The following is a 21,165-nucleotide window of genomic DNA, read 5'->3' on the forward strand; positions in this document are numbered from 1 at the left end:
TGAACTGACAGAGGGCCAGAGCCAGGATAAAAGTTTGTTTTTATAACCCTGTCTCCAAAGAAAATGAGGCAGGATCATGTTTACCACTGTGTTGCATCACCTCTTCTTTTAACAGTAACCTTTAAGTGTTTGGGAACTGAGGAGACCAATTGCTGCAATTTTTAAAGCAAATGTTTTCCTATCCTTGCTTGATGTGTGTGAAGTGGGGATTGCAGGCAGGACAGTTTTGCATCTGCACTCTTACAACAGAGCCATGTTGTTATAATACATGCAGAAAGTCGTTTGGCATTGTCTTGCTGAAATAATCAAGGCCTCCCCTGAAAAAGACATTGTCTACTTGGCAGCATATGTTGCTCCAAAACCTTTATATATCATTCAGCATTAGTGATGGTTTCACAAATGTGCAGGTCACCCATGCCATGTGCACTAATGCATCCTCCTACCATCATGAATGCTGGCTTTTGAACTGTATGTTGATAACAAGCCGGGTGGCCACACTCCTCTTTAGCCCAGAGGATGCGGAGTTAATGATTTCCAAAAAGAATTAAAAATTTTGAATGGTCAGACCACAGGACAGTTTTACACTTAGCCTCAGTCAGTTAAACAAGCTTGGGACCAGAGAAGGCAGTTGGGTGCATAGTAGAGTTTCAACTCGCATTTGTGGATGCAGCAACAAAATGCATTCAGGGACAATGGTTTTTGGAAGTGTTCCTGTGCAGATGCAGTGATGTTGTGTCTGTTTTCAATGCAGTACTGTCAGGTGGCAAAACAGCTCTCAAACATTGGTTTTCAGCCTTCTCCCTAGCCGACAGAGATTTATTCAGTTTTCTGAATCTTTTAATGACATTATGATGGCATTTGATATGTTGTCTTTGCAATATTTTCAATTAAATATGGGGTCTCAATGTTTTGCAAATATCACATTCTGTTTCTATTTACATTTTACATAGCAGCCCAACTTTTTGAAATTGGGGTTGTAAATGCCATTTTAAAATGTGTATTTATTCAGCTGAAACAGGCTCATCACAACCACAACCATAGTCAAAAAAAGCTCAGTGTCAATACATTGTGCTTGAAGTGTTTTTGAATGTCTCACACTTGTGCTGCAGGCCCTGTTGTAGAGAACAAAATAAGGCAATGCACTGCTCAGTTTTGTCTAAAATGTCCTTGTTCAATGGATGTCAGTGTGTAATATATCAATGTTAAGTTGTCAGTAGATCATATTGTCTCTCTACATTTTATTAATATGTCCTGGGCAACTTACTTGTACTTACCCTTTGATTCTGAACCTAAACCCTGTTAGCAGCAGTGGAGCTTTGTCCCCCTCTTGTGGCCACAAACTAACATGTCCACTACCCATTCATACAACATACAAAAAAAGGCTTTAGACCAGGGGCTCCAAAATATTTCAACGCACACCTGACCCATGAAATAGAAACAATGTCATCACAGACAACCATCTGACCCTAGTTTGTGTCAGTGCTGTAGAGGAAGAGTGTGAAACCATTCTTTAATTATTTTAGAATGAATAGGCTAAAAATTTAATTAATAAATTCTCTTTTCATCATGGGAGCATTTGAAATCCCCTTGGGATCCTCTTATGGGCTCTGTAGTCCATCTTAAGAAGGATTAATTCAGATATTCATTCACTTAACTCTGTTTAAATATAGTATCAGAAGCACTTCAAAAAACTCAATGTGAACTGCTTTAGAAAACAGGGCCATTTTAAAACAGCATCTGAATACATGAGGGAACAATTTTCAAGGTGAAAAGTAACAGCAGAAAAGAGCATTACAGAGGCAGAATAAAAACCAGTGAATAAGAATAGGTTTGAAGATGAGCATGCGATGTGTTGCAGCAGGGAAGCTGTTCACAGTAAGGACAGAAGGGAAACTACATGCCCAGTAGTCAATCCTATATCAGAAGTGACTCATCAATATGCCCTTATGATGTCATCACAGTTTTGTCAGCTTGGTCTTACAGACCAACTTGGCACACGTGTCAGAAGTGGTAAAAATTGATGTCTGATATGGGTCTCAGGATTGGGTATGGCAAAAAGGCTCAACACCATCCCTTATAATATTTCAATAAAGTAGCCCTTGTACATTTAACCTAGTGTAGAGTTAGAAATAAAGAGGCAAGAGTGACAAATGAGGCCATGAATTAACAAGCTAAAGTCCATTACTTTAAGTTCCTTTAGTTATGTAGAATAAACTTATTTTTAGTTTTTCTTTTTCTTTTTCTTCTTTTCTTCATATTCTCCCCTTCTTTGTCCAGCTGTGAGCCACGATGTGACAAATTGGGGCTCATCTGGGATGAAAACCCATTTAGTAAGTAACCCATTAGTTTAGGGGCTTTTTTGCAGTGTAGATTAAAATGCCGTTGATATTCAGCACTCTCAAAAAGTAAAAGTTTCTGTTTGATGGATGTTTGGAGGGAGAACCACTGGTCCCCAATTTGTTTAGTTTGTGAATCCATTTGTTGGTAATTCTAAGTACTGGTGCATGTTATTGGAGACCATGGCAATGAGCCACGCATGCCGTTTGTAGGTTGAGGTGGTTGATCTCAACAGGTGACTAAACGGTTTGTTGGTTTCACTTTCGTATGGCTTAAAACTAATACCCCATAAAGAATTCAGGAACCAACACACCCCACTCTAACTCACCCTATTCTAAACACTGGCATTTTAAGTGAAGAGCCCATTTTGTGAGACTGCATCCATGACTTAGGATGTCCAGTTATTTTTAATTCATGTTAATATTTTTTTTGATATGAATGCAGTTATTGGTATCAATAACTATCCTTAAAATCTGCAATAACCAAACCTGCTCCTACCAGATCCCAACACTGCCTTTTAGTTCTGGTGGAATCAGTTGACCCTGTCTCCTAGAAATTCTGTGTGTATACATCTTATTAGCAACAGCAAATACATTTTGGAAAATACATAATGAAAGTGAATTATGTTTTGTATTGACATACTGAGGAAATGTTAATTAATGTGCCTGGCAAAGGTGTAAAATGCTGATGCTGAACATATGATAACTGACAACGCATTTGATTTGTTTTCTGCCAAAACAGGCAATCTTGCCATGCAGCGTTAATCACATTTTTGATGTAGTTATGTTTTAGCACCGACAGCACTTGGTTAATGTTAGGGAAAGATAGTGGTTTAAACACATTCATCTGTTACTCCAACTGGACTTTCTCGATTTCATGTCTCACTGGTACATAAAACAACACTCACCACCAACACAGCTCCCTGTGTTGTTTTAAAACAGGGTTGGTTTTGGTCTGAATCACTGCTAACCACATCCTGACGCTTCGAATTTCCCAAATTGTTAAGGAAAAGATGACACTTAGACATGCAGAATAGTTCAGTGCTTTCATCAAATATTGGACTATGTGAGATTAGAAAGTTAAATTGATATTGTGTATTCATATAATTTTCAGTATCAGATAATGCTACCTGATCTGAAAAAGCATCACAGGGAGAGAGACAATGATTAATGACTGCAATACTAACATAAATGTGATAATGTCCAGGTTTAGAATAATAAAAGTCATGTACATACAGCTGATTCATGGCCCATTGTGAAGACAATTTAGCATATAGAGCATGACCTTTAAAGAATTCTCTCAAAGAGCTGAAGGCTCTCAGTCCTTCAAAATCGATGTGCACTTAAAACCCAGCTTTCCCTCCTGAACGATGCTCACTCACTCACAGAAAAAAAGCAATTAAACAAACAAACAAAAAAACAGCAATTAAATCTGGAAGAAAATAACACTGAATGGTAGACTGACACGTTCTTCAAAATGGTCGCTGAACGCAACTCGCAATGAGTGGTTGATATCATGTCAATGCATCATGGTGACTATCCACAAAAAAAGGAGATGCTGGGTGTTAGGCTTTCCAAGAAGAACTGACAAATGGCTAGTGCACTCACAGTAATGAAAAGGGACATTATCAAGAGTCATTGAAGCCTGAAACATGATGAATTGGATAAGATGCAAGGACAAATGCATTTTGGTACCCAACAAGCACCTTTCAGAAGATCACATTCTGACAAAAGTGTTGTGCAGGCACGTTTTTGTGGTGAGTGAACTAATAGCTAAGAAGCTGAACCCTCATTCAGAAGGAGAATTTGTGGAGGGGTGCCTTGTTGCCACTGAGAAGCTGCTAGCACCAGACTTGAAGTAAAATTGTTCCGAAGTGTCAGTTTGTCTCAAAGAATTTATGGAGATGAAGGGAAAATATGTTGTGGAACTCAGTGATAGCAAGTGTGTGATTTGGTCTACATGGTGGACATTACCAAGTACCTCTCAGAGCTGAACCTCAAGCTCCAGCCAGTGTCTTAGCTGTCTGCTTTCAAATGTGAAATCATTTGAAGCTGAATTAAATCCATGGCAAGTGCAACTGGAAAGGGGTAACGCTGTGCGTTTTCCGACTGTGCAAGAAGAAGAGCCTGGTATGAGACCTAAATATACTGGCAAGTATGCAAAACTTCTTCAGGCAAACGGTTTTGGGACATAAAAAGTAAACAAAAGGAACTGAACACATTTGCTACGCTGTTTCATGTGGAACCAGCTGATGTACCTGACAACCTAAAACACAAAATCATTGTGCTGCGAAGCAACAACCACTACTGAGAGCATTTCTTTTCAAAACTTTTCAAAGACTACGTCCTGCTCAAGATTGACTGACCCAAGACTGGAAAAGAGCTGTGAGTAGCATCATCATTTCTGCCATCTGACATTAGATGTCTTGCCAAAGAAAAGCAGTTCCAGCCAATGCAGAGGTTAATATGATATACAGTATGTGTTCAATAATTTTATTTTGTAGGATGTTACAAAAATTGAAATGGCCCATGACAGGAAAATGGTTCCCCATACTTAATCTACGCCATGCCACACTCTGCCCCCACCCAGTTTACATTACTAATGTAATGTTCCCTGACATCTCTTAATGCTGTTATATTCCTGACCTTTACTGCAGGGTTACCATCCTCTGTCAACTAATTGGAGTGAGAGCAATTCCAGTGGAAATGGCCTTATGTCAGTCATTATAAAATTATGTGGCTATACCACAAGTTTTGTACTGGGATGGGCCGAGTCAGTGACTTTCTCGATTCCTGTCATCATTGTGAGGTTGACAAGAATCCAAAAAGTGACTGGTCTGGCCAAGAAATAGTTGTAGCATCTAAGTACCTATAAAACCACATACATTTGCTTTCAGCATTTCTCTCTGTGAAAGGAAAAGACAAACAAGATACACTGTGTTAATGAGTCAACCTGGTAGAGTAACACTATAACACCCTCTCAGAATCTTGTTTTTGTTCTCCTCTAGTAGTTTAACATGCCACCTAGCTCTAGTGATGTACAGATGTACTCCAGGATCCCATCGCATCACTGTTATGTGTGGTTGCACGTGCAACAGGGCACACTTCTGAATTTAAACCTTGAAATACAGAGAATGCAATGAACGATGCTTAAAGTTTCTCTTAAAGCTTTGGATAGAGGCAGGATGGCTGTTTTCGTTTTTTTCTGCAAAGATTTGCCAAACACCAGCTGTCTAGCTAAATATTTAGTGTACATACATGTGGTTGATAATGATCATGTCACACTCTCACTCTTGGCAAGAAAGTGGTAAATGTATTTCCCCAAATGTTGAGCTATTTCTTTAACTGCATCAAAACATGTATTTTAATGGACATTTCAATTTGTAATAGATGGCTAATTGCAGATTAAAATAAAAGAGTTAAAACTTAACATTACTACATTTGGTTCAAATTTCTTTTGGAGCAGTATGATATGCTGCTGGGGCTGAATACAGGTGGGTCGGCTGCTCTGTATCCTGGCGCATTAGCCTATCGGTGCAGAGGGCGAGGGTATAAAAAGGAGACTGTGTCCCTCCCTCATCCTCTCTCACTTCCTGGCTCGAAGGCCCTTCCGCTTCCTGGCCTTCCACTTCCTCCTCTGTTCTCCCTATGCAGGTAGGTACGTGGCTGCATTACCGGCAGGTTACTTTTAGCTCTTATTAGCTCACCAGTGGATGGACTCTGGGTGGTAAGATAAGTGTAGATGGGATTAGGCATTTTCGTCTGTTTCTTTTGAGTGTATTGTGTTATTTTGAATCCATTGGTTGGTTCATTATCATTTAGTTTCACTTCGAATTAAAGTTTATGTATATTTGTTTAGTATCTCTGGCCAGAGACTTGTGTTCTTTGTTTCCATTTTTTGGTTTGTTTGTTGTTGGTTTTCCTTTGTTGTTTGTTACTTAGTACATGCCTTTTGTGGCTTTTAGCAAAAATAACCAATAACATTGTAAACTAGTTGTGTTCTCCCCTCTCTTTTTAGTTGTTGGGAACCGACGGTGGTGGTGGTGTCCCGGGTGGTGGTGTCCCTTGTGTGTGGTGTGATCCTGGAGTTTAGTTTGCGGTGTATTTCACATTTGGGCTGGGTGTCACATATGAGTGGGGTGCTCCTCCTTTAAGTTGGACTTCCTCCCCCCAAGTCTCCCCTGCACTGTCGGTAAGCCTCCCCATTGGAGTAGGGTGTTAGCACTTTAGTTTCCTTTTTAAGACTTTTTTTTTTGTAATCTTGAGTATTACCAGTTGAATAAACTTAAGTTTTGGCTACATTGAACCACACCTCCTCCCCTTTGTATTACTTACCTACGTGCCTCTCTACTACAATCTCTATTTATCCAGAATTCCCTGGGTGAAAAATCCCAGGGTGGCGTTGTCGGTTTCCCTGTCCAAAATTCATATACTCAGATCTTGTCCATAAGACTGTAACAGCCCTCGTACCGCCACACTTTTATGAAATTCAACCAAAAAAATAAAATGTGAGTCAACCACTACTGTTCTGTATTAATATTAGATTATGATTAACTTGATGACAAGACAGAGTCTGAGTTCTGTCTGCAGAACAGGCAGTGCTTTGAGCAGGAGCCACAGGAGGTTGGATGACAGATGTCACAGAACCGGTTGTAAGTAAATAATGTCAAATTAACCTCCTCCTTACTTGTCATGGCTGTTTCAGAAAAACTTACTTCCGATGAAAGGTATTTGTTGTCGCAAATTAGTGGTATCACTATCTGCGAGCTGAGCTGCTACAAAGACAGCAAGTTAATCATTAGCATAGCAACTTTTGGCTAAGTTAATTAGAGTATGGTCAAGACCTGCTCTACATGAAAAGTATTATGAGAGAACTGTAGTTGCGCTATATAAATAACATTGAATTGAACTGGATTCGAGGAAAATGACATGACTGCCATGTTGAAAGCTGTATACATTACGCATGACTGTCAATTCTCATTCAGTAGGGATGTGACGCAATAGCTGTCATATGACAATCTTAAGATTAGGCAGTTGGGAAGCTAGTTATTATGCTGTTTATTAAAAGACACATCTTGCTACAAGCCCACAAAGCTGCTCCATGTTATGATCCAAAATGAGTGATTTTGGAGAGATATTGGAATTGTGGTCATACCCTAACATTAGCTAAGTTTTCAGTTTTAATGATTACTTGCTAACTTTCCATGTCAGCTTGTAGACTGTGATACCACTAATAGCGACAACAAATGCCTTTCATCTGAAGGACTTCAACTTCAGTGAGGAGGAAATTAGTTTGACATTGCTTACTTGCATCTTCAGTTTTCTCAGTGAGTTCTTAGTTTTCAGTTTTTTTTTCTCCAAGCATCTCACCCGGGAAGAGCAAACCTTGGATCACGGCTGCTCTAAATACCCCCCCGCTTTTGGAAAGGAATCCTGCTGTTGCCTTCATATAGACAGTCACTGAAACAGGCAAAACGAGGCTGAGGGGGTTTACAGGACTGCTTTGTGACAACTGACTGGCAGATGTTTGAGGACACAGCCAATGGAGACATTGGGGAATACACGTACTCTGTCAATGCATTTACTAATACAGTTGATGACAATGTCATTCCAAGCCAGCATCTGCACCTACCTCAACGAGAAACCCTGGGTCAGCCAGGAGAGCCGTGGCTAACTCAAAACGTGCTCTACCCCCTTCAACTCAAACAACTTTTATGCCTGCTTCAATGTGAACAACACAGTGCCCATCATGAGACCATGCTGACCCTAGAGATGGCCAACCTGAGACGGACCTTCAGAAGTGTTATACCATGGAAAGCTCCAGGCCTGGCAGAGGTGTTCACCAACATCTTCAATCTCTGCCTGAGTCAGTCCGTAGTCCCCACCTCCTTTGAGGCATCCACCATCATCCCTGTCCTGAGTGTTTGGAGCAAACAGTCATAGCATTAAGCGCATCACTACTCATGACAAAAACACAAACAGTTTCCTCGCTGCAAAATGAAAAACTCTTCAGAAGGGTAAACATCATACTGAAACTGCTCGAATTTTATGTTTCACAGTGGCGTAAGGGCTATGGCAAAAGTTCCAAAAACAAATTTGATCTTTTGAAATTCATTTTCTACTCACTATTTGTGACACTAAGTACGCCACAATGTCAGACTTTTGCCGAGTGAAAATCACAAGAATGATTAACGTTATTAGTGCTTTACTACACTTAACTTAATTTACTACAAAATTCAAAAATACTCTCAGTACATTCACTGTTCTGAGATCCCGTAGTTGCCAGCTGCTAACAGCTGCCACACTGAAAGGAAGTTAGCGGCACTGACTGAGGTTGCTAATTTTACATGACATAATCTTGTAAAAGATTAATGATTCATGGATATTAGAGTAGTGTGGGGCAGTGGTGGGGCACTATTTGAAATGGCATTTAGACTTGCTGAATTTAGTGGACAGACATTTTTTTTCCAAAATGTACTCTGCTGATTTTACACATTAGTGTGTGTTTGCAGGTGTTTGCAGGTGTTTGGAGCACTACTGCATATGTGAAGTATGAAGCCTTTAGTGTCTCCCGAGGGAGCTGTGTGAAGTTTGATGAACATTCTCTAGTAATGTCACTTGAGTCAGCATTGGTTGCGGCTGAAGACCACAAGTCTGAAAATGAAAAAAAAAAAAAAAAACTTAAACCATGTCATGGTCACATGAAGCATGCAGCAGGATGTCATATTACCAAAAAAAAAAAAAAAAAGGAATCCCGAGGATGCTACAGTGAAGCTGAGTGGCTTCATGTGGCTAAATTCTACTATATTTAGGGACACTGTGTGTCATACACATGTATTTCCCTTATTTTACCTCAGTTATTACTGTAGCAATTTAAATCTCATGTGAAACAGGTGGTCAGAGGGTAGAAATGGGATCAAATTAAAAACTGATTAACAACATAACAATGAATTAGCCAGTGAATTGGTTCCCTTTAATATGGCTCACCACTACCCCTCAAAACAGCGCATCTTTTAATAAATACTGCATACATACATGCATTAAGGTACCAATGACCCTGAAGGATAGGACAGCTTTTTAATATGATCTTCAGGGTTCAACAACAGGCCCAGAGCTCAAACAGGGAAGGCTGAAGGTCTTTGTCCACTGCCTCAGTATAGTATGTTGTAACTGTACCATAATCATATTACGCATTTCCACTCGAAGCTTACAGCAGGGGATAACAGTGATGACCTTCAACATTGTTTGCTTTCTTTCTGCTGTCTTTGGAGCAGAACGAAAATTGTGATGGTCTCCACTCTCAACCTCACGATGTCATCATTGTAAAGTGGTTGGCTTTACAGCAAAATTTGGCTGTCTACCTCTCTGGAAATTAAACACTAGACATCAAGGTCGGGCCTCTCAAACACACCTTCTTTCTCCACACTGAAGCCTGCCTCAGATAGTATAAGGTCAATGCATTTCATCTGGATTCACTTCATATTTAGGGTGGATTGTACCCAATTCATGAAAGATTATGCAAGTTAATGAATTTAATTGCATATTGACTAAAAAATAGATCTATGCCTAGAGGAAAAGAAATTACACCGCAGGAATTCAGCCCCAGGTCAGGAGTAGTGGAAGTGTGAGTACAGGTTATTTTGACCTCTCAACATAAATATATCCCAGCTAGAACAACTCTATACTGCTATGTCTATGACAACATTCAGGTGAGGTCTGACAGCAGACCATTAGAGGTTGTTTAGTGTGCAGAGTAATAGAGGTGTAGACTGTCATGGAACTGAGGCTCTGACCCCAGCTCCCCCTCACTGCTTACTGCCTGTAACCATCACCAGGGAAGTGACATTGTTATTATGAGTTACTCTGGCTAAGAACCTCAGCAATGTGATCCATGATGCTCTGCAACTTGCAAAATTTTAGCCTGTCCTAAATCACAAAAAGGGGCAACAACAGATGTGAGTGTCCATCACCTGTTACTGTGGGATGACACATTGCTAAAAAATAAACTTCAAGTGTTTGGTTTTGACATGCAAATCAAATTTCAGAGTAGTATACTGTGGAATCTCACATCAATAAGTGAGCACTCTGTCTAGAGGAAGCTGGAATTACCAGCATTACATGTTATTCCTCTTTCATCTATTTGGTTTATTTTGTGTCAAATGTCACAGACATAGTCAGTGTCTATGAGTGATGGCTCTGAGCCACATAACTGTGACATGAATATAATCCCATGTCTATAGCTTGGCCTCCAGATATACATCCAAATCTGAGTATGAAGTATGGAAAATTTTGAACACCTAAATAATAGACAGGCTACGACAAGTCACAACATCAGTACGTGGTTTTGTGTACAGTCAGTGCGTGTTGTTTTCCCACCTGCTGCCAATCAACCCGCACACAGTATGCACAAAACTCAAAGACTGAGAATTTTCAGAAAACTCCCCACTCTGCTTCTGTATTTTCTACACATACTGCCAGCAGTGTGTCCTTTTGGATTCCCTCTCCTCAGGAGAAGTGAAGGTTGTGAATGATATATGAAGTGAAAGGCATCTCATCTGTCACTGCTACTATCTCACTGGCCCAACAGATGCCTTACAGTCTGCACAGCTGTGCAGCAAACAACACTAAACTCTGCAGGTCATCATCATAAAAAAAAGACTCATTATCATGTCCCCAACAAAAATATTCTTAGATGTTGCTAAATTCAATGTAAAGATACAGTGAATATTAGGATCTGTGACTTGTCTGTCCCTAGTGTTTTTCCTTTTCCCTTGGTGTTATTTGTCTGTCTGTCTGTTCCCCTGTCTGTCAGTGTAGTCTCCTCACTCAGCTGGTTCTGCCTTATCAGCTGCGCACCTGCGGCACATCAGGCTGATTAGGCCAGGGGTATTTAAGGTCGGCTCCCGGCTCTACCAGTTGACAGACGGTCCTGATCACTCCTGTGACTTTTGAGTATTTTCCTCGTGTGACTATTGCAAAGGCTTTTTGCCAGTCTTTTCTCTTGTGTGCTATTTCTGAGCATTTGTTGGATTTTCTTTTTTGGACTGCCAATCGTGTGCTCTTTTCTTTTCTTACCAGCCACGTCCAGTGTTTGCTTTGCCTAAACCCGTCCACTTGTGTGTTTTTATTTTTTCCTTCGCTCCTTGTGGGTGCGTTTTGTGTTGTTTTTATGCTCCTTATGAGTGTGCTTTTTGTTTATTACAATTGTTTAAATAAATTACTTTTGTTTGTTATCCTGACTCCAGTCTGCATTTGTGAGTCCAGAAAAAATTACAGGCTAAAAGTCTATTTAACAATTAGGGTGGAATATTTAATTGTATATAATGACAATTTCCACTGTGAAAAGTGTATGTATTGTCAAGTATTTCTATTAAAAATTCAGGTCCCTCAGTCTCTTGTGTTAACACAGCTAGACAGAATTTTTCAAGTACATTTTAAATATAATGTGGAGTTTGGAGAGTCTTTATTAAAGTGATCACTTCATCACACTCCTATGTGTGATGAAGTAATCACTTTAATCACTGTCATCCTGAAGAAAGATCAAGATCATGCTTTTGAAAAGGAGTTCAAATTTCAGGAAAGTCTCAACATGGGTCCAACATGGTAAGCCAGTAACATGGGTCCAACATGGTAAGCCAATGTGGGTCCACTCTATGGGTCCCATAAGTGATGTAAGTGGGCAAAGTAAACATGGGATGGAGCTTGGTAATACTATACGAGACCCATATTGTGCCCGTAACATGGGTCCGACATGGAAAGCCCATGTGGGCCTACTGTATGGGCCCCATAAGGGATGTAAGTGGGCAAAGTAGGCATGGGGTGGAACTTGGTAACACTATCTGGGACCCATGATGCTTCAGTAACATGGGTCCAACATAGTATGCCCATGTGGGCCTACTGTATGGGCCCGGAAAGGGATATAATGGGGCAAAGTAAACATGGGGTGGAACATGGTAATAATATCTGGGGCCCATGTTGCTTAAGTAACATGGGCCCACTTTAATCAGAAAGTCATGACTGTGGGGAAGAATTATGTATAGGTTAGACAGCATTCCCTGTGTTTTTGTTTGTTTGTTTGTTTTTAAATGTGTCCTGTTTATTGTTTCATCCTAATATCAAAATCCCAGTTAAACAATGGTGGACTAACTTTCATAATTAACATTAATACAGACACGATAAGACATGTGAAACATTGTTTCTGAATAAGACCCCGATTAAAATCTACAGGCTCTATATTTCTTCCTAATAACTCTGTGACTACATGAAAGCAGCTGTCAGGTGTGCTGTAACAAAGTGAAATGTGCCTCTTCTTTTTTTTTTTTTTAACTGACTGTCTGCCCACTGGTTTGAGACTTGGGCTACTGCTCTGCAGTTTATTACAGTCAAACCACTGGATAGCCAGACGAATTAAATAAATGAATAATTTTGCTCTAAATTCAATTCTTTCTTAAAAATATACCTACTTTTATAAGTACCGAGATCAGCCCCCTGTCATTTGTTAAAAAATTAATTATTATTATGGCGGGGGTAGGAAAGAGGAGAAAAAACATATGCAGGTTTTCTGTAACATCGGCGTCACCTCCCTGGACCCCCACCCCCTCCCTCACCAGGTGAATGAACGGGCGATTGGGGGGGGCACGCTACTCGGCAGCTCTACATCACGCACAACAACAACGACAACAACAGCAACTACAACAGTCAGACCGCAGTGGGACGACTCCTCAGTCCATGAGTTTCATGTCTCAGACCGGATCATGTGAAAATCCAGGGAGGCAACCCCCATTCCGACATCCCTCCACTCCGACATGGGCCCCCATTGTCTAAATGGCAACACTTAAATTTCTTTCAAACGTCCCATCATTCCGACAATTTTTGCATCCTATGGTCCGAATGACGGTATTAAAAAAAAAGCATCCCACCATTCCAACAATTCCTTTCAAGCCCCATCCCCCCTAAAAAAAAGAAAAATAAAGATTGTGCACGAATGATATGCGCAAGATAGCAGTTTGCCCTATTTTTGGGTGTAACCGTAGTAACACACACACACACACACACACACACACACACACACACACACACCTGTGTGGTCATTAATGCCTTAACTTTGACAGCCTTGAGCAGCGCCACAAATAAATTAATGTGTGGGAAACACTGGTTAATGTTGGCATATTCATTGCTCCAAAATTATGGTGTTATTCTAAGAAGACAGACACTGTTGTCGGCTTTTCAAAATTAGTACGTCACGTTTAGTTTAGGTCACGTAGCCTACGTAACCTAACGGTTACAGTGCACGCTTTAATTTCAATTTTTTTCGGAACAGCGGCTACAGCAGCACAGAGCACTGAGAGCACCAGCCATGCAGCTAAGAGCAGTGCACTTTGGATACTGGTGAGTGGCATATCTGTCTCTGTATAATCATTGTATTAAACCATTACTATCTAAGTACTGTGATGAACAATTTCGAATGCAAAAATGCAAGCTGAATTACCGCAGCAGCCAGGTAAATACGGCGTTGTTGTTAGCAACCTAGCATGCTATCTAACGTTAGCGGCTCAGTGCTGTGGCCCCGCTCCGCGGCCTGCTTGGAGGTGTGGATGCCCGCTGAGCCTGGCTCTGCTTGCTGCACAGCCCAAGGTGCAGAGCGGAAGAGCCGTTGGAACAGAGCCCCAGCTTGGGGGGCATTACATAGAAACATTTTATGATTTATAACACATAAATGAGGCATTCTGGTGTGCTGTGAGGAGAAAATAGAGGGAAAAGACAACATTGCTTCAGATAATATATATATATATCAGGGTCTCCGCAGATCCTTAAAACGTCTTTAAAAGTCTGATATACAACATCTGGGTACAGTTAATGAAAAAAGATAAGTCTGGATTTTTTTTTCGCGCTAACATTATTTATTTAACCAGCGCACGTCCCTGTTATCAAGACGGTGAAAAGTAGGATGTTTCTCTCTCTGTGCTCTCGCTCTGTGCCTAATAGCACAGGCATCACACAACATTTAGGGGGCAGCGTTCCCTTATAGCCATGTAGTAGAAACAGACAAAAAAGTGGTTAGAACTGGCAGACTGAACCGAGATGGGTAAGTGTAAGTTTAGTGATCAGTGTTGGGAATAACACCGTTATAAATAACGCTGTTACGTAACGGCGTTATTTTTTCAGTAACGGGGTAATCTAACTAATAATTTTTCCGCCATTACAACGCCGTTGCCGTTACTGACAGTCAAATGCGGTGCGTTACTATGAATAAATTGAAGAAACTACCAGCCGTAGCTCGCCGACTCTGCTCTGTTTATTTGTCATCCAAGACTTGAGGTGCGTTCAGGTTCGAGAATAGCGCACTACTTCTTATGACTCCAGTCTGTTTGTCCCTGCTCATTCAATTAGACAGTGCTTTCCAAACGCTTGCCAACGTTTCTGTGTTTGCTACATCTGATCTGAACCATACAGTCTATGATCTGAACGCACCCCCTGGCTAGATGCGATAGAAGTGATTGTGATTGGCTAAGGGGTAGAGTCATGTGTCATGGTAAGCCAATCAGAGCCGGTGTTTTCACACACAGACGGGAACAGCGCGTGCGGCAAACACACACACTAAACAGAGATGCGACGATATGATGGCAGAGCAATCTGATTTAATTTATTAGAGTTAAACTCTCTTTATATTGTTTACTGTTGATTGTTATTTTATTATATTGTTTACTGTTTACTTTTGTAGTACATGTCTGTTCTTCTCTATTCAACTGACTGGAATGCTGCTCAGAAAATTTCAAATTCTTTGACATATAGTTACTTTTATTATAGTGTAATTCAGTTACTAACTCACATTACCTGACACCATGCACTGATTTAAAAATAAATGTGCTTTGAACTTAACCTAGAGTGTGCTTTCTTATATATTTTTTCCTGCGGTAGTGGTCTTATTTTTTATTCTCACAGGTCTTAAAATGGCCTTAAAAAGCATTATATTTGGTTATCAGAAATGTGCAGAGACCCTGATATATACACACACACACACACACACACACATATATATATATATATATATATATATATATATATATATATACGTATATACACATATATATACGTATATACGTACGTATATATACGTATATATGTACATATATATACGTATATACGTGTATATATACATACGTATATATACGTATATACGTGTATATATTAGGGCTGGGACGACGCGTCGACGTCATCGATGACGTCGACGCAAAAAATATGTCGACGCAAAAACTGCACGTCGATGCGTCGTCGTCACTCAGAATCAAAAAATGGCGGCGGCTGCGGCATCGAGTAGCAGCGAGTCGGGGGAGAAGAAAAGATCTCCTAGTAGGATGTCAAAAGTATGGGAGTACTTTACACCTAAAGATAACGATTCGGTCGTCTGTGACCTGTGCAAAATGGAGATGGCATACCATAAAAGCACTACCGCGATGCACCAGCACCTTAAGAGGAAGCACCCGGGAGCTGCTTGTGTGGAGGACAAGACGCCGTGAGTTTTCAACTTTTTTTTCTTTCCTTGTTTGCAATGATTAACCCCGTCATTCATCCAAACCGCACCACGTAACTTGTGCTCCAGCCTCGCACACACGTAACATGTGCCCACTTAAACACACACACACCCCTCACACACTCGCCTCTTGCTGACACACTTTTTTTTAGCTGACACAGACAGACACTCCTCAAATACATGCAAAAGTTAGTTTATTTTTATTTCTTTGTCTTTTTTTTTTTTTAAATACAACATTCATTGTTTTTTTTTTATAACTTTCAACTTTTAGGTTAATGTATTATCATTATTATTATTATTATTTTACTTTATTGATATGGGCAGATCATTTAGAAATATATATTTTTATTAACCTGTGCACTGTTTGTGATTTATGTTTTCAGGGACAGGGATAAGCAGAAAAGTTTGGAGGACTACTATCAGACGAAAAAAAAACACCCCCCCTGCACCCCCCAGGAGGCTGCTGTTTTGTAAATTACAGCTGCCACTGCTGCTGTTATTTTTTTATTTATTTTATGTTGATAAGATTTTGGTTCAGATTGTGTTTTTTGCAGTTTTATTTATTGAAAAAAAGTTTTATTTTTTTTATTACAGGATTCCATTGCACTACAAATGTGTGCACTTTATTGTTGTGTTGTTCTATACAATTCATTCATTTTTGAACTTGTTAATAAAAATATATTGGAAAGAAGAAATTTGTGTTTTATTCATGGAGATAAATTTACATTAATTGCTATATAGGTCAAATTATGGGGAGATAATCGATAATCGAATCGAATCGAATCGGATTTAAAAATGAATCGTTAGATTAATCGATGCATCGAAAAACTATTTTCTAGATTAATCGATTACAAAAATAATCGTTTAACCCAGCCCTAATATATATATACGTATATATATATATATACGTATATATATATATATACACATACATACAGCAGATTTAGTACTGACTGAAGTTCCTATCATTGTAATAGTAACAATGGCTGGACTGAAACCTAAACTGAACTCAGAACTGGTCTAGTTGGAAGCTGTGGTTGGAGAGCAAAAACAAAACTCATTTTTGACTTCTTCTCCTCCTGTCACATTTAGATTTGTCCAGATCACAGTTGTTGGAAAGTGTTCGTCTTTGCCACGTAAGTAATTTAAATGTAATAGTTTGTCATATTATGCACAAGTGATCAGAGATGGCAGAAAGGGCAGAAGATGGAACCCGACACTGCAATGGCACCTTGAACCACAGAGCAATCAATTTGCGTACAATGCCCAGGCAAACTAAATGCATGTAGTCCAGAGGAAATGCAGAAACCATACCAGTGCCTAGCCCTTGGAGAGGGGATTTAGAGTGATGGTGGTCTTCATCAGACATTTGTTCAAACTGAGTGTCTGTCCTCAGGCTGGAATCCATCTCTGGAATCACAACTCTACTGTCAACATAAATGCCATACTGTGTGTAACACTCACAAGAGCTATAGCCACCATGACCTTTGATACATTTTAAAAAAGCTCTTGCTGGAGTGTCACAGATGAAAGCATCAGGAAGTGCAACATTGTAGTGTTTCCCATTTAACATTACACCAGTTGTTGTGATGACTTTTAAATCTTCAATAAAATCATGCATGTAATCATTCACAGACTCAGGTTTACAGGGACCCGCATATACACCTCTTGTATAATAAAAATGAATGTCTAAGGCTTGTTAGAAAAAGTGCAATACTGACAACAGACACATTCATGTGAATGTTGATGGGCTGCCTCTTTCAAGAAACTCTAATATGCAGCTGTGGCCTATTTTAGGTCAAATAGTTGAACTACCAAAAGCAAAAGTGTTTATCATAGGTGTATATGCGGGTCCCTGTAAACCTGAGTCTGTGAATGATTACATGCATGATTTTATTGAAGATTTAAAAGCCATCACAACAACTTGTGTAATGTTAAATGGGAAACACTACAATGTCGCACTTCCTGATGCTTTCACTGGTTCCACTGCCCAGAGGGTTGCAAGCCCCAGTTGTGAAGCCACGTTCTCTAAACTTCTTACAATTGTTGAAGAAATTAAGGAGACCCAGAAGGTTCATGGTAAGATGCTAAATGTACTGCTGAAGAAGCAAGATGCATCAATGATGGAGGTTCCTGATGGAGTGGTCTTCCCGCTGCAAACTCAAGCGGATGTTGAGGCTCTTGAGGAGAAACTGGGGGACCGCAGTCTAATGTCTACTGTTGTAAGTTTTTTTGTTTGTTTGTCTTTTTTAAAGTTTTGTTTTTCCAAATTGATTTTCATTAGCCTACAAAATAAAAACATGTATCACATCACAGTAAATTACATAAAGGCTACAGTAGGGTCTGACGTTAACAGTTGCCTGACTGCCTGCGGCAAGTAAAAAAAGTCTTTCGGCAAGCAGAACCTAGCTGGACATTCCTGATCAGGCAAGCACAGAATTGGATTCTATTTTTCTTTTTTCCCTCGTTCTTGTATTTCCTTTCCTGTTTCTATCCTTGAAGGACTTCTAAACATGAGAACAGGTTGCACAGGCACACACACTCGTCTCCTTTCCATTCGTCTCCGTGGCCGCTCAGCTCCAACTGACGTATCAAATAGCCCATGACACCTCTCCACTCCGTCTCCGGAGGTCAGAGCAGCATCATGGGGAACTACATGCACTTACACTGTGCATATAGTGAGACATAGCTAAACGTAAACAACAGATCACTTTGCCTCAATGAGGTTGATTTACTGTTCTAATTACTCTGTGATTTTTAATTTGGTTTGTTCTCTTGTAGAGCAGATGCGTTGTAGGCTATTATAAAATGTTTCCATCTCCATCCCCTTGGCTCTTTTCTCTCCATCCATAGCGTCATGTCAGCTTTAGCTTTAGGACAGATAATGTGTGACTAATGTTTACAAATGATGATTTTATTGTGATAATCAGGCCTGTATGGTCACACGTGCTATAAGAAAAAATGTCTTTGAATTTATTTGCTTACTAGCACATGTGCGATAGGCAGATTTGCGAGCCAACCCCATAGCGTTACTTGCTGACATGACGTCATATGTTTTGCCGAAGAGCTTGTTTGATTAAAAAAATCCTTCTGTGTAAAACGTTGATAGGCTACCGGCAACGTTACTTCGCTATCCCTCCTGGTAATTGTAGTCAACAACCATTCCCCAATAGTGTTATGTCTTGTACATTGAACTCCGTTTTCTCTCTCCTCCTGTCTCTGTCCGCACCGCTCTTACTGGACGCCTGCTGCCGCGCTCACACAAAACAAGCGCTCCCTCCTCCCTCTCCTGTGTCTCCTCGTCATTTCATCAGAGCAGACTGTGATGAAAACAGCGACAGAGGTGGCATTGTACCGCGTCGCACCACCAAACTTTCATAACGCACAAGTGTAGAATAAGTTTGGAGTTTTTAGAAAAGATGAGTCTGACCCATCATGTCACTGAGAGAACAGGTAACACAGAGCATCACTGTTCCTCACACTAATCAAAACCACAGAACTTTTCATATGAAAGAGAGTAATACATCATCTTACTGCTAAGTACTAATATTTAAAACAGTTTTAAAGTTTGTTCACAGACACAACTTTGTTTCATTTTGTAATACATATTTGTTGAACAATTGAATGTCTACTTGCAAGATTTTTGCTATTATAGCTTGTTATAATTGTTATAAAATCAATATTAATCAAATGCAGAGGCAATTCTGTGATATGGATACAATTGTATTGTATTACAACCGGCCCTTTGAGGGCAAACCTAAAGCTAATGTGACCCAAGATAAAATTGAGCTTGACACCCCTGCCCCAGGCACTCACTCCATTCATATCAAATGGGATGAGTGCCTAAGGTGAGTGCAGACGGGCTGGATTCGGAAAGGGCATAAGTGATGAACTGCATTAATTGTGTTCTGTAGAGGTTATGGTTATTTTTAGTGTGTGCTACAACTCTCTGGCCCTGTGTTACATAACTGTCAGCCTCTGTAGCACCAGTGCTAGGTGCTGAAAAAGTTAACGTACAGCCCTGGTGTTAATTTTTTTAGGTTCCAAATAAAAGAGAAGTGATTCAGAAGCTGACTGTTGTAATGGTGCAAGCCTAAGTTTGTGGTGTATTTTGGATACTGTTACTTTAATGGCAAATCAGTAATCAATGTAATCTAAAATCGAATTTATAATCATTAATAAGCAGTTGGTAATCAAATTGAGACTTCAATAATCATAATTGAATCTAATCGGCAGCACAGAAACAGTTCTACTGCACACTTAATCTTTTGTTGATATTCAGTAAACAGTACATAACAGTAAATAAAGAAGTTTTTTAAGCAGACATATTTCTCCCTCAAGTGATTGGATCGTGATAGGTTATCTGTTTACTTTGAACTCACTAATCAGTGATCGGCCCCAAAAATCCTGATCTTGTAAAGGCAGGGCAAGTTAGAATTTACATGGGCAAGTAGATTTTGTGATTAATTACTAATTGCCTGGCAGGGCAAGCAGGAAAAAAACCTTTTCCTGCTTTGAAGTAACACAGAAGCTGTGTTACTTCAAATGTTTAGTTAACTTTGCTGCTGAATTTTTAAATCTTTGAAGCTTATTGACTCAGCAGTTAATGTAAGCATTTTTTTCTCCTTTTGGCCCTCATCCCTAGGTTGCCATGGTGGCAGATATAGGGGGCACAAGTGTAGATGATGCAACGAGGCGAATGATGAAGTACATTCTGTCCAACGACCTGGCATTGGAGTATAACGTATTTGGCCGTCACGGGAAAAAGAAGTTTAAGGACCTGCGTCTTTTCAACGTTGTGTACGGTAATTAAGTAAGTTAGAGAAGTTAACATTCCATCTGTAGGGATATAATTTCTCTGTTGCCCTGAAGGATCTCCGTCAGTTAGAAAAGTTAAGTAAATTAGAGTAAAAATGTCTCCTGAGATGAAAATGCAAGGAATCTCTTTGTACTCTCTTTGACTGCACTATTTTAAGAACTGCTCATCGAATTTCATTAGAAATAATACTAAAGCTTGAATCAATATATTCATAGATATCATGTGATGGCACACAGGGGTCTCAGTGCCTTCTAAGTTTTTCACAAGGCATACAGTGTCCCCTAACAGCTCCAGGAGGTAACAATTATTAACAATTATTCAGTCATATTTGCTGGAACTGTCACTATATTCTGATAGTAGGACATTAAATGGCTAATGTAGGACAAAATCCAACTCCTCTGGCTCCACTTACAGCCTGTAATCGCACTTGCCAAAATCCACCGGACCGAGTGCTCTCCACCAATCAGGTAGAGAGAGCA

At 39.9% G+C, this 21,165-nt stretch overlaps 1 protein-coding gene across 21 annotated transcripts in view; it reads right to left on the reverse strand.

Annotated features, from left to right (window-relative positions):
- The window catches only part of LOC143314851 (pleckstrin homology domain-containing family A member 5-like), a 323,906-nt gene that overhangs the window by 199,468 nt on the left and 103,273 nt on the right, over nucleotides 1-21,165 (reverse strand). The gene's annotated exons all lie outside the window — the stretch shown is intronic.

This window comes from Chaetodon auriga, chromosome 22 (genome assembly GCF_051107435.1).
Source record: "Chaetodon auriga isolate fChaAug3 chromosome 22, fChaAug3.hap1, whole genome shotgun sequence".
In the NCBI taxonomy this organism is placed as follows: domain Eukaryota; kingdom Metazoa; phylum Chordata; class Actinopteri; order Chaetodontiformes; family Chaetodontidae; genus Chaetodon; species Chaetodon auriga.